At 39.7% G+C, this 11,971-nt stretch overlaps 2 long non-coding RNA genes across 9 annotated transcripts; both read right to left on the bottom strand.

Annotated features, from left to right (window-relative positions):
- Positions 1-5,716: 5,716 nt before the first annotated feature.
- On the bottom strand, positions 5,717-8,155 carry LOC139838480 (uncharacterized). The gene is made up of 2 exons (XR_011755350.1): positions 6,918-8,155; positions 5,717-6,037 (listed from the first exon to the last, which is right to left on the bottom strand). It is a non-coding gene; the product is annotated as an uncharacterized lncRNA (long non-coding RNA).
- Positions 8,156-8,588: 433 nt separating this feature from the next.
- LOC127342276 (uncharacterized) lies at positions 8,589-11,537 on the bottom strand. Of its 8 annotated transcripts, none has more exons than XR_011755349.1 (8): positions 11,508-11,537; positions 11,195-11,258; positions 10,892-10,986; positions 10,706-10,795; positions 10,490-10,609; positions 9,343-9,492; positions 8,923-9,018; positions 8,589-8,840 (listed from the first exon to the last, which is right to left on the bottom strand). It is a non-coding gene; the product is annotated as an uncharacterized lncRNA (long non-coding RNA). The 8 variants fall into 8 exon arrangements; XR_011755348.1 differs by having other exon boundaries at positions 10,892-10,992; XR_011755346.1 differs by having other exon boundaries at positions 10,892-10,996.
- Positions 11,538-11,971: the final 434 nt, after the last annotated feature.

Below are 11,971 nucleotides of genomic sequence, written 5' to 3' on the forward strand. Positions count from 1 at the left end.
GCACCAGGAGGTTGCACCTTCTCCCAATACATGTACTGCAGAAGAAAAGATATTAAGAATGACTAAGAAATAGTTGTGACCAAAAAACTGCAGTTAAATATTACCTGACTAAGAAATATTACGGTTTACCTGTAATGCCGCCATGTTTCCTTTTGGCCACTGCCTCATTACTTGTCCACCTTTACACTGCCTTAAGCCCTCCAAGGTGTACTCCAGAGTGAATGAGTTCCAGTTTATCTTCCTAGCTCGATCGAGGTCTTCTACCAATGCATACATCGGCTGTGAAATTACCGTACTAGAGTACGGTGCAAGTACTGTGGCGAGAAGCACCATGATGGCCTTGCGTACAAAATCGTCATCTGAGCCACCACGAAGCTCAACATCCATTATTAAATCATCAATTAAGAGATTCTCTGTTGACGGATCGAGCCAGTCAGGTGGTATCCGTCCCTGCGCTTCTTTGCCTTCTTGAGCAATTATGGCCACAACATTCAAACCTTTGTCCTCTAAACCAAATAATGCATAGATTTCTTTGCCTCCTAGGGAAATATGGTCCTTTCCCTCATTTAACCCAAATGTATTGGTTTCAAGATCAAAAGCTTGCACTAGAAACTTCAGCACAGACTGCCGCATCTTTATCCTTGGCATTTCGAGCATACAATGTACACCAGAGCCAAAAAAGTGCACCTCGTTGTTCGTTTGACATGTTGTCAACAAAGCTGCACCATTTTTCAACCGAGCAAGGAACTTCGTCAACTACTTCCATCCTGTAGATAACATACATGATTATAGCAATTAGAAATTGGCAATTGTGTTTTGTACTTTTTGGTGGTGATACTACGGGTGTAACAGTAACAAAAATATGGGACTAGAACAAGGTGATGCGAGAGCGGTGTATAATTAAATATAAGCATCCCTACTGATTCATGAATTTTAAGTACTGAATACATGGAAATATAAGTAATACTGTCTCAAATAGAATACTTATTAACTAAGGCAGGATTGGTAATACAATGCCATTACCGGACATGCCGGCCAATGCCCCGGACAGGCCGGACAAAGCCCCGGACAGGCCGAAACAGCAACGGACAAGCCGGACTACAAATCCCGGACTGTCTGGCTCGCGCGCCGGACTTGCCGGGGACGTTGACGGACTGACCGGCGTGTAGGGGAACGGACAGGCCGGCGTCGGGAGCTCAACGGACTGCCCGTCGTGGTGAGCAACGGACAGGCTAGTAGTGAATACCCGGACTGTCCGGTAGATCTGTATGACAGCGATGAACCCTACTCTGAACCCTAATACCCTATTTTCGCCATTGTTTACAGATTACTATGATCTACATACGCAAAGGATTGAAGAACTTGTACTATTGCAGAACCCTATGATACGTCTCCGACATATCGATAATTTCTTATGTTCCATGCCACATTATTGATGTTATCTACATGTTTTATGCACACTTTATGTCATATTCGTGCATTTTCTGGAACTAACTTATTAACAAGATGCCGAAGTGCCAGTTGCTGTTTTCTGCTGTTTTTGGTTTCAGAAATCCTAGTAAGGAAATATTCTCGGAATTGGACGAAATCAAAGCCCAGGGGCCTATTTATCCATGAAGCTTCCAGAAGTCCGAAGACGAAACGAAGTGGGGCCACAGGGTGCCCAAACCCTAGGGCGACGCGGCCCCCCCTTGGCCGCGCCGGCCTGTGGTGTGGGGCCCCTGTGCCCCCTCCTGACTTGCCCTTCCGCCTACTTAAAGCCTCCGTGATGAAACCCCCAGTACCGAGAGCCACGATACGGAAAACCTTCCAGAGACGCCGCCAACGCCGATCCCATCTCGGGGGATCCAGGAGATCGCCTCCGGCACCCTGCCGGAGAGGGGAATCATCTCCCGGAGGACTCTACGCTGCCATGGTCGCCTCCGGTGTGATGTGTGAGTAGTCTACCCCTGGACTATGGGTCCATAGCAGTAGCTAGATGGTTGTCTTCTCCCCATTGTGCTATCATTATCGGATCTTGTGAGCTGCCTAACATGATCAAGATCATCTATCTGTAATTCTATATGTTGCGTTTGTTGGGATCCGATGAATAGAGAATACTTGTTATGTTGATTATCAAAGTTATATCTATGTGTTGTTTATGATCTTGCATGCTCTCCGTTATTAGTAGATGCTCTGGCCAAGTTGATGCTAGTAACTCCAAGAGGGAGTATTTATGCTCGATAGTGGGTTCATGTCTCCGTGAATCTGGAGGGGTGACAAGAACCTCTAAGGTTATGGATGTGCTGTTGCCACTAGGGATAAAACATTGGTGCTATGTTCAAGGATGTAGTCAATAGTTACATTACGCGCAATACTTAATGCAATTGTCTGTTGTTAGCAACTTAATACTGGAGGGGGTTCGGATGATAACCTGAAGGTGGACTTTTTAGGCATAGATGCAGTTGGATGACGGTCTATGTACTTTGTCGTAATGCCCAATTAAATCTCACTATACTCATCATGATATGTATGTGCATGGTCATGCTCTCTTTATTTGTCAATTGCCCAACTGTAATTTGTTCACCCAACATGCTGTTTGTCTTATGGGAGAGACACCTCTAGTGAACTGTGGACCCCGGTCCAATTCTCTTTCTTGAAATACAATCCCATGCAATACTTGTTCTACTGTTTTCTGCAAACAATCATCTTCCACACAATACGGTTAATCCTTTGTTACAGCAAGCCGGTGAGATTGACAACCTCACTGTTTCGTTGGGGCAAAGTACTTTGGTTGAGTTGTGCAGGTTCCACGTTGGCGCCGGAATCCCTGGTGTTGCGCCGCACTACATCCCGCCGCCATCAACCTTCAACGTGCTTCTTGACTCCTACTGGTTCGATAAACCTTGGTTTCTTACTGAGGGAAACTTGCTGCTGTACGCATCACACCTTCCACTTGGGGTTCCCAACGAGCGTGTGCTTTACGCGTCATCAAGCTAAATTTCTGGCGCCGTTGCCGGGGAGATCAAGACACGCTGCAAGGGGAGTCTCCACTTCTCAATCTCTTTACTTTGTTTTTGTCTTGCTTAGTTTTATTTACTACTTTGTTTGCTGCACTAAATCAAAATACAAAAAAATTAGTTGCTAGTTTTACTTTATTTGCTATCTTGTTTGCTATATCAAAAACACAAAAAAATTAGTTACTTGCATTTACCTTACTTGATTCATCATGTTTCCTTTTAATTTTACCACAAAAGACATACCGGTAGGACGTGGGTCTATAGTTGGGAGAAATAATATAGAAGAATTTTTCAATCATGTTAGTACCATTGAAAATTTTGAAGATAGACACTTGGTAGACCTTGCGCCTACTTATGAAATTGCTGCTGCGCATTTAGTTCGCCTGTTGGAAACTAAATTTGTTAATCTTAATCCTATAATCCAACACATGTTTCTCACACTTGGTGATATGGAAGAAGGGGAAAAGAAAGATTTTGTTTTAGAAACCCTTCTTAGAGAATTTGGTGGTCTAGCAAGAGAAGCTAGAAAGGTCTTTGCTAAATTTAATATGCTTGGTTCTCATGCTAATTTTGTTAGTCTCCTTGAAAAGATGGACATGGATAAAATAAGATACACTAATAATATTGATGATGGTGGGGAGATCAAAGCACCAATACCATGTAAACTCCTAGCTATGAATGATGCACTAGAAAATAACTATGCTTGGCTTGTTCCTAAAAATTTGTTTGATGAGAGTAGCATGCCTAAGACTAATGAAAAGGGAGATGCTAAAACTTATGTATCTAATATACTATGCCTGGTTGAGAAAACTCCGCACCCCGCTGAGAATGCATCATCCTTTGATAATACTTGATGCACACTTTCTGCGCCTAGCTGAAAGGCGTTAAAGAAAAACGCTTATGGGAGACAACCCATGTTTTTACCTACAGTACTTTGTTTTTATTTTGTGTCTTGGAAGTTTTTTACTACTGTAGCAACCTCTCCTTATCTTAGTTTTGTGTTTTGTTGTGCCAAGTTAAGCCGTTGATAGAAAAGTAAGTACTAGATTTGGATTACTGCGCAGTTCCAGATTTCTTTGCTGTCACGAATCTGGGTCCACCTCCCTGTAGGTAGCTCAGAAAATTAAGCCAATTTACGTGCATGATCCTCAGATATGTATGCAACTTTCATTCAATTTGAGCATTTTCATTTGAGCAAGTCTGGTGCCATTTTAAAATTCGTCAATACGAACTGTTCTGTTTTGACAGATTCTGCCTTTTATTTCGCATTGCCTCTTTTGCTATGTTGGATGAATTTCTTTGATCCACTAATATCCAGTAGCATTATGCAATGTCCAGAAGTGTTAAGAATGATTGTGTCACCTCTGAATATGTTAATTTTTATTGTGCACTAACCCTCTAATGAGTTGTTTCGAGTTTGGTGTGGAGGAAGTTTTCAAGGATCAAGAGAGGAGTATGATGCAACATGATCAAGGAGAGTGAAAGCTCTAAGCTTGGGGATGCCCCGGTGGTTCACCCCTGCATATATTAAGAAGACTCAAGCGCCTAGGCTTGGGGATGCCCAAGGCATCCCCTTCTTCATCGACAACATTATCAGGTTCCTCCCCTGAAACTATATTTTTATTCCATCACATCTTATGTGCTTTTTCTTGGAGCGTCGGTTTGTTTTTGTTTTTGTTTTGTTTGAATAAAATGGATCCTAGCATTCACTTTATGGGAGAGAGACACGCTCCGCTGTAGCATATGGACAAGTATGTCCTTGGTTTCTACTCATAGTATTCATGGCGAAGTTTCTCCTTCGTTAAATTGTTATATGGTTGGAATTGGAAAATGATACATGTAGTAATTGCTATAAATGTCTTGGGTAATGTGATACTTGGAAATTGTTGTGCTCATGATTAAGCTCTTGCATCATATGCTTTGCACCCATTAATGAAGAAATACAGAGAGCATGCTAAAATTTGGTTTGCATATTTGGTTTCTCTAAGGTCTAGATAATTTCTAGTATTGAGTTTGAACAACAAGGAAGACGGTGTAGAGTCTTATAATGTTTTCAATATGTCTTTTATGTGAGTTTTGCTGCACCGGTTCATCCCTGTGTTTGTTTCAAATAAGCCTTGCTAGCCTAAACTTGTATCGAGAGGGAATACTTCTCATGCATCCAAAATACTTGAGCCAACCACTATGCCATTTGTGTCCACCATACCTACCTACTACATGGTACTAGATTTAGAAGTGCGCCTTGGCGCACGATCCCGTGAAACTCAAGCCGTTGTGTACTTTCTATAACCACGATAAAAATTAGGTGAAAAATAATAATATTTTATTTTAGTTTTATAAAACGAAGCCAATAGGAATGAACTTGGGATAAATAACATAAAATTACAAATGGAGTACGGAAAAAGTATTTCAGGGACGAGCCTTGGAGCACGTTCTCTGACTTTCGCACTGATAAATAATTTGGCAACCGCTATATTAAACATGTATGAAAATCTAATGTGAGTAGGCGGTAGGGAAGATACACAGAACTTAGTCGTTTAAAATGGGAAGCACAAAAACAACTTAGCACGAACTAATGGCAAAATCAATATCCACACAGTTGCACAAGGGGACTTGCAGCGGGAACCTAATTCGTATGTACATGTCAATTACAAAAGAAGGACAGTCTTTAGAGGACACGACATAGCTAATAAAAATTTCTTCCACACTGATTAAGATTTTGTAAAATATTATATTTTTCAAAAAGGGAACAAAGAGAATGTAGTTGACTTAATTACTGGGACCAACACAAAATTACACAGATCAGTTAAGCAATGCAAGCCGATAATAAGTAGTAATTAGTAATAAATAGATGTAAAGAAAATGTAGAGAAATATATTGTACATAGAAGCGGTAGCATAATCTTCAATGACAAACCCATTCTGGCTATAATTTTTCAGTATTTTCCTTTCACTCAGAACCATATATCTCGTGCTCTGACTGTTATTTAATTGGACAGTTGCAGTTTCTTCAGCATGTCCTGGAGCATGGAACATGACCTGGATCATGACATTGGTTAGAATTTTGACAACCTCCATGTAACAGCTGGCTGTTGAGTAACAACAAAGACAATATTCAGGTGATATCATACCGTACGGTAATCAAGAGCAGCACAATATCGTGTTGAATGGATAAAAAAAAAGGTTGACAACAGTCTATTTTAGAAGACATGAGGACGGGAAGAAAAATAGTGATGTTTTATTGACATATTTAATTTTGAAGGATAGACCACTTCATCCAGATATGGTTAGTAAAAGCTAAAGCAGGAATATAAGAGACAATACGTATACACAAGTAGCGCAAACCCTGTTACCCATATTCTGGATCATATAAACTGGGAAATTAATCTGCAGTAGGGTGTCAGGCGGGATGATATGCAAGACAAATCTTTTCACTAACACTGCTAATTTTGCATCAGTTACAGGTTCAGTTTGCTCTAGTTTTGATTATGCGGGACACCGCTTGAACCCCTAATCTTGATGGAAGAGATGGGGATATCAAATAAAACATTTCTGTATTTAAGGTACCTAGTATTGAAATTTCTATCAAGAATAGAACAAATTATTTATATATTGGGTTGGTAGATCGACAAACTCAGCTACTTAATGCCACCTAGGTTTGAATGTGAACTAAATAATTTTTGCACTACATACAGAGAGTTAGTATGGTGATTATTTATAACAACTCTCCAAAATAAAGGGAGTGGCAGTGAAAGACGGAAAGATTATAATAGTCATATATGATGTATCTGAACTAAATGAGAGAACAGAGGATGAAATAGTGGAGTTGACATCTGCAAACAAAACATATACACACATGCTTTCAAAATTTGACACTGAAATGCTTCAGTCCCACAGAATACTGAAAACCAACACTTACACATTAGTGCACCTACTCAAAAACTCTGTAAGTCTAACTAATAGGTCAATCTTGAACGACTGGATATATGGGAACAAAGAAGAATACAGCTGCGGAGATTTATCATTCCCAGTTCAAGCAAAGAAATCCTGTGATATGCTTCTGAAATATCTATGTAATGATTACATGATTAACCTGAGAAAGAAAGATCAAGTTAAACAAAGGACTGAGAGCATGACCATCTGTGTAGTATTCCTATCCTAACAAAAACCAAAACAGATAACTAAACCAGAACTTATTTCAGATCACGGTAAAAGAAACAACATCAAAATCATAAAGCATATCTAAAAACAAAGGAGAACATTGAAGAATAATAAATATACTAAGTGAGCTGAAGGTATCCTTTGCCCAAAAGTCCATCTGACTGGCCAAGATCAGCAGGAGCTGCAGACAAATCCTAACGGCATTGGCAACCAGAAGTGTTTTTGATTGATGTAAATTGATATGGTCAAGTGATTTACTTATCAGCCTATCAGTAGAAGATTTTAGCTCATAACTAAGAAAAACAAGCTGAATTTCAAATCGGTGAAATCCACCCTTTTAAGCAACCTGGTATTTTTCTGACGTAAAGTTAACAGGATCACAGTTGATATACATGACAGATGGATTTAGTTTTAGTGGTCATCCAAGTTGGCTAAATATAATTGATACAGACTGAACTCCTATTCTCTTTTCCCCTTCAGTTCAGAAATGGCGTTGTCTATGTACCAATTGGTCACAATTCTATGTCAGCTAAATTAAAATGGAACATGAAAATATAATTTCAATCCCCTTTACTTCTGAACTCGGAATTATGAAAGAAAGCGCATGCTGAAAAATAACCAAGCATTCGAGGGCAGACAATCATGGCATCATCACATATAAGTATATACACCAATAGCATCTATCTCAGTAGGAAAGAGAGCAAGCACTAAACATGAAATTGCATGACTGATACGATTGTTCAGTAGGTTCCCTCATAGGCTACACCAACATATTTCAGACACAGAACAATGGTGAAGAACAGTTTAAAAATCTTACAAATCCAGTGGTCTCAAATTATTTAAGTCATGGGTTTGGCATATGCCTCTAGAAACAAAAATGGCCTTTGCAGATGGCCCCTACTGAATTGGGATGCACAGCAATATTATTGCGTAATCAACACCAAAAGAACCAAGCCCTTTTTAGTCAAAGAACCAAAATTTGCAGTGATATCAGAGTATATAATAGTGCAAAGATAAAATTTGGTAAGTAATAGCTTCTTAGAAAGAAATGCCATGGAAGTAAATATAATGGGATAGTAAGAAAGCTAAACGCAAGAAAATTAGTAACTGTGATCATGCTTAAATAGACTTGGAAATATAACACAGAATAGAAGTAAATCTAATGGAGAATTAAGAGAAAGCTAAATTATGTCAGGTTTGCAGTCATACATAGCAGCACACACCAATTGTGGAGAAAGAACCAATTAACTAAAGGAAGAAGTGTAGATGCGAAATTCAGATCGATTAAAAAGCTTACAATTGCAGAGTATATAAAAGTTTGATTGCTGAAAAACATTGCATGTTGGTGTGCAGCTAGTGTTCATAATTTAATCTATAAGAGATGAAAATTATAGTACCAGAGAGAACATATTCCTAGGTGTACAGAGGAAAGTGTGCTTGAGTTTCCTCGACGGCCGCCGGCTGCATGCTGGCATTGCAACACACCTTTTCAGCACTGGCCTACCACAAGCTCGCAAGACCAGAACACCATAGAGCCACCTACGACCATGTTGTATTTCTTCAGCAACAAACTCCTTGATAACAACTGAAGATGTGACCCATGTCCACTATCTTGAAAACTCCAAGACCTTGCAAGTGATACAAAGCCAAACATGCGTCCCAAAAGATTGTGGTTATCTTCCTATACAAGAATGAATATTCAAAAGTTAAGTTGGCTCACAAAAGGACATGAGAAACGTGCAGATAACCAAAATGCAAGTTACCGGTCCTTTCACCGAAGCTGGATATTCTAGCAAAATGGGTATCAACTTCGTAACTGCTTTGCTTTGACCAAGCCAAATATTTATTAGAACCTGAACCTACAAAACAGAGTCAAAAAAGAAAATAATAGCGGATTAGTTCAAGAACTCAATTATGAAGAAATACTAAACTATAGGTAAGCTGCCTATTCATCACTCTGTAGAGGCACTAATTATATTTCTCTTGTTGGTACTATCAAAAACTGGGTTTCATATAAACAAAAGAAAATCGATCAGTTGGAAACTTTCACTTATGACCCGGTCTATTTCAGCAACAGGCTGGGTGCCAGCTAGTATGCCTTCCTAATTATCAATGTTTCTTGTTTTAGATAAAAAAAAATTGATCCATAATAAATAAAAATCTAAGAAATAACCCAGCCTTACTTCAAGGTACATCACATCCCAGTATTCTGAATCTTAAGGAAGAAGCATATGACAACCCAGTCTGACTTCAAGGTGCACCACTGGTAGGGAGCACACAGGTACATAACGTTGCTTCTCCTTTAAACGATCTTTCAAATTTGCATGAAATTACTGAATGAAGGTCAAAAAATACAACCAATCAGCAGAGCATAGTTTTAAGCCATGTTGTGACAATGCAAAGTCAACCCAAAGCATTCGTCTGCTTTCCAATAATTATGAACTCAACAGTTAATCGGCTAGATTTCAAATACTAAAAACAGAATGAAAACCAAACATTTGAGCATAGATGAAATTTCATAGATCAAGACAAGATTATCGTAAACAAATTTTATTAGAACCATCTTAATGCCTTATAGTATAGTTTAACATCACGTGTTAATTTAAAATATCCACGTCCTTTGACTAACCTAAAGCACAGTCACCGTCAAACTAAAAATGATTATCCGAGAAAGCACCAGAGATGCCTTTCTCAATTTCACGGATAAATGCACTTAATTGCAGTACATATGTTCTGCAAGCATTGAACAACAATAGCATGTTTTTCCGAATATAATGATACCAAAGACCTGATAATTAGAATTAATCCTTAAAGAACCTCAAACTATGGATATAAAGGTAGAGAAGATTTACTAAAAGCACATACGCGTTAGCTGCAATGTTACTCGGTTGGTTTGTAAACAATGATTAACTGAAAAAGATATTCCTCTTCTAGTTACTCTCACGATGAGAAAAATCCATAAATTCAATGAGACCTTTCACTACTAACAAAATAAATTTAGTAGTGAATTCTTAAAATAATAAAATGCATATAATAGTTTCACTGGACCACACTCTAAAGTAGAGTATTTTTGTATTTCAATGTCTCATACTATGATCATTTTTGCAGCATGTTATGACCAACCGTATAACCATCAGATCTTTTATAATTAGATATTTCTTCCTGATTCTCTTACGGTCATTCTTTTATGTCAAAAAGCAAACCTTTCATGTCACTCAAGTTCCCACAACCGATTTTAATATAGCATGCCGTTATGCAAGAAAGGTGGAGGTACAATAGTAATGTAAGCATTGAAAAAGAATGGCGATCCACGAATCTTTGAGTTTTTACCTCAACATCCATCTGAAAGATCATCTGATCAGAACCAATCTGGTATGCAGATTGCAATTGTCTGTAGTAAGTCCCCGCGGCGCAGGGGCATCTGATAATTAATTGCACACAAAGCAATTCCTAGATATATTGGAGAAGAAAATAAACAAGCGCCTTTCTGTTCGGTTATCATATAGTTGAATAGTACCAAAAGAAGTAAGCTGATATGAAGCTTACCAAATAACATCTCCGTCGGCACTATTAATCTCAAAGCAAGCCGGCCTACTGATGTTATCCCTTGCCGGTGTTCAACTCTTCTAATGAAAGCTGCAAAGCACACACTAAGCACTTGAGCAAAGCAATATCAAACTAAGGGATCAAAAAACATTGCGGGTGTGTGAGTGAACAATCAGTATAACATACACATGGATTGGCATGAAGATAACAAGCAAGCATGAAAATCTTTATATGGAGGAGCAGCCATGGCAACCTTGTCGCTCCAGCTTGCCGCCATCGTACTATTCCTTCCTAGGCCACACACACATGTTAGTGGAGATGGTTTTTTTAAGGAACTAATCTGCAAATACAGAAGACTGAAAAGTTCATACATTGGTTGTCTTGTTTTTTCAGTGTAAAACTAATTAGCATTGATATTTCTTTTGCACACACAGAGTAATTCAGACCGAGCCCAATACAAAAAGGCGATTTGACATGGGAGAGGGGAACCTCAGATCCTCATCTTAGCACCACCATTATTAGCATCTGTAGCTCTGTCTCAACGAATCTAGGCCTGAAACACAACCCGTGAATGTTAGGTAGGGAGGAAGAGGTGGGGAAGGGATGACAGGGGATTGAAGAAAAGAAGTTAGTTCAGTTCTTATCCAATCGCATGACCCATATTTTGACGTACTGCGAATATCTAGACAAACAACTCGATTTTTTATTGAGGCTAAATTTCGGAAGTGGAACTTTTTAATAAAAAACAGTGCAAAGAGAAGAGACATATTAATATTCCCCTACAGTTTTTTTTGTCAAACACCTTGTATGCATAGATGAAACAAAATCTGCACAAATAAAGATGAGAATCTATGAGGATGAGAGAGGGAGGGAGGGAGGGGGGAGGTACATACCTGCAGGTGGACTTATTCTTGGCGATGAGGGTGGTGGCACGACAGCAGCGTTGGCTGTGCTGGCCATCAGAGCTGCGCACGGCGCTGCTGCTTCGTTGCAGCCTTTTCCTTACCACCTCCAAGAACCCATGGATACGGGGAGGAGAAGGGGTGGGGAGCACGGTGGCAAAGCAGGGAGGAGAAGGGGTGGGGAGGACGTGGCAAAGCAGCTCGGCCAACTGCTGAAAATGACGAAGAAGAGCCAGATGTAGAGGCTGAGCTGCGCCATCGGTCGCCCGCGAAGAAGAGGGCGCAGGGGAGGAGCTGCGGCGTGAGGTTCCCAGGCGATGGCGACGTCTTGGCCTGATCTAGGAGCGAGGGAGTGGCGGCGGCT

Source organism: Lolium perenne, chromosome 3, assembly GCF_019359855.2.
Source record: "Lolium perenne isolate Kyuss_39 chromosome 3, Kyuss_2.0, whole genome shotgun sequence".
NCBI classification, from domain to species: Eukaryota; Viridiplantae; Streptophyta; class Magnoliopsida; order Poales; family Poaceae; genus Lolium; species Lolium perenne.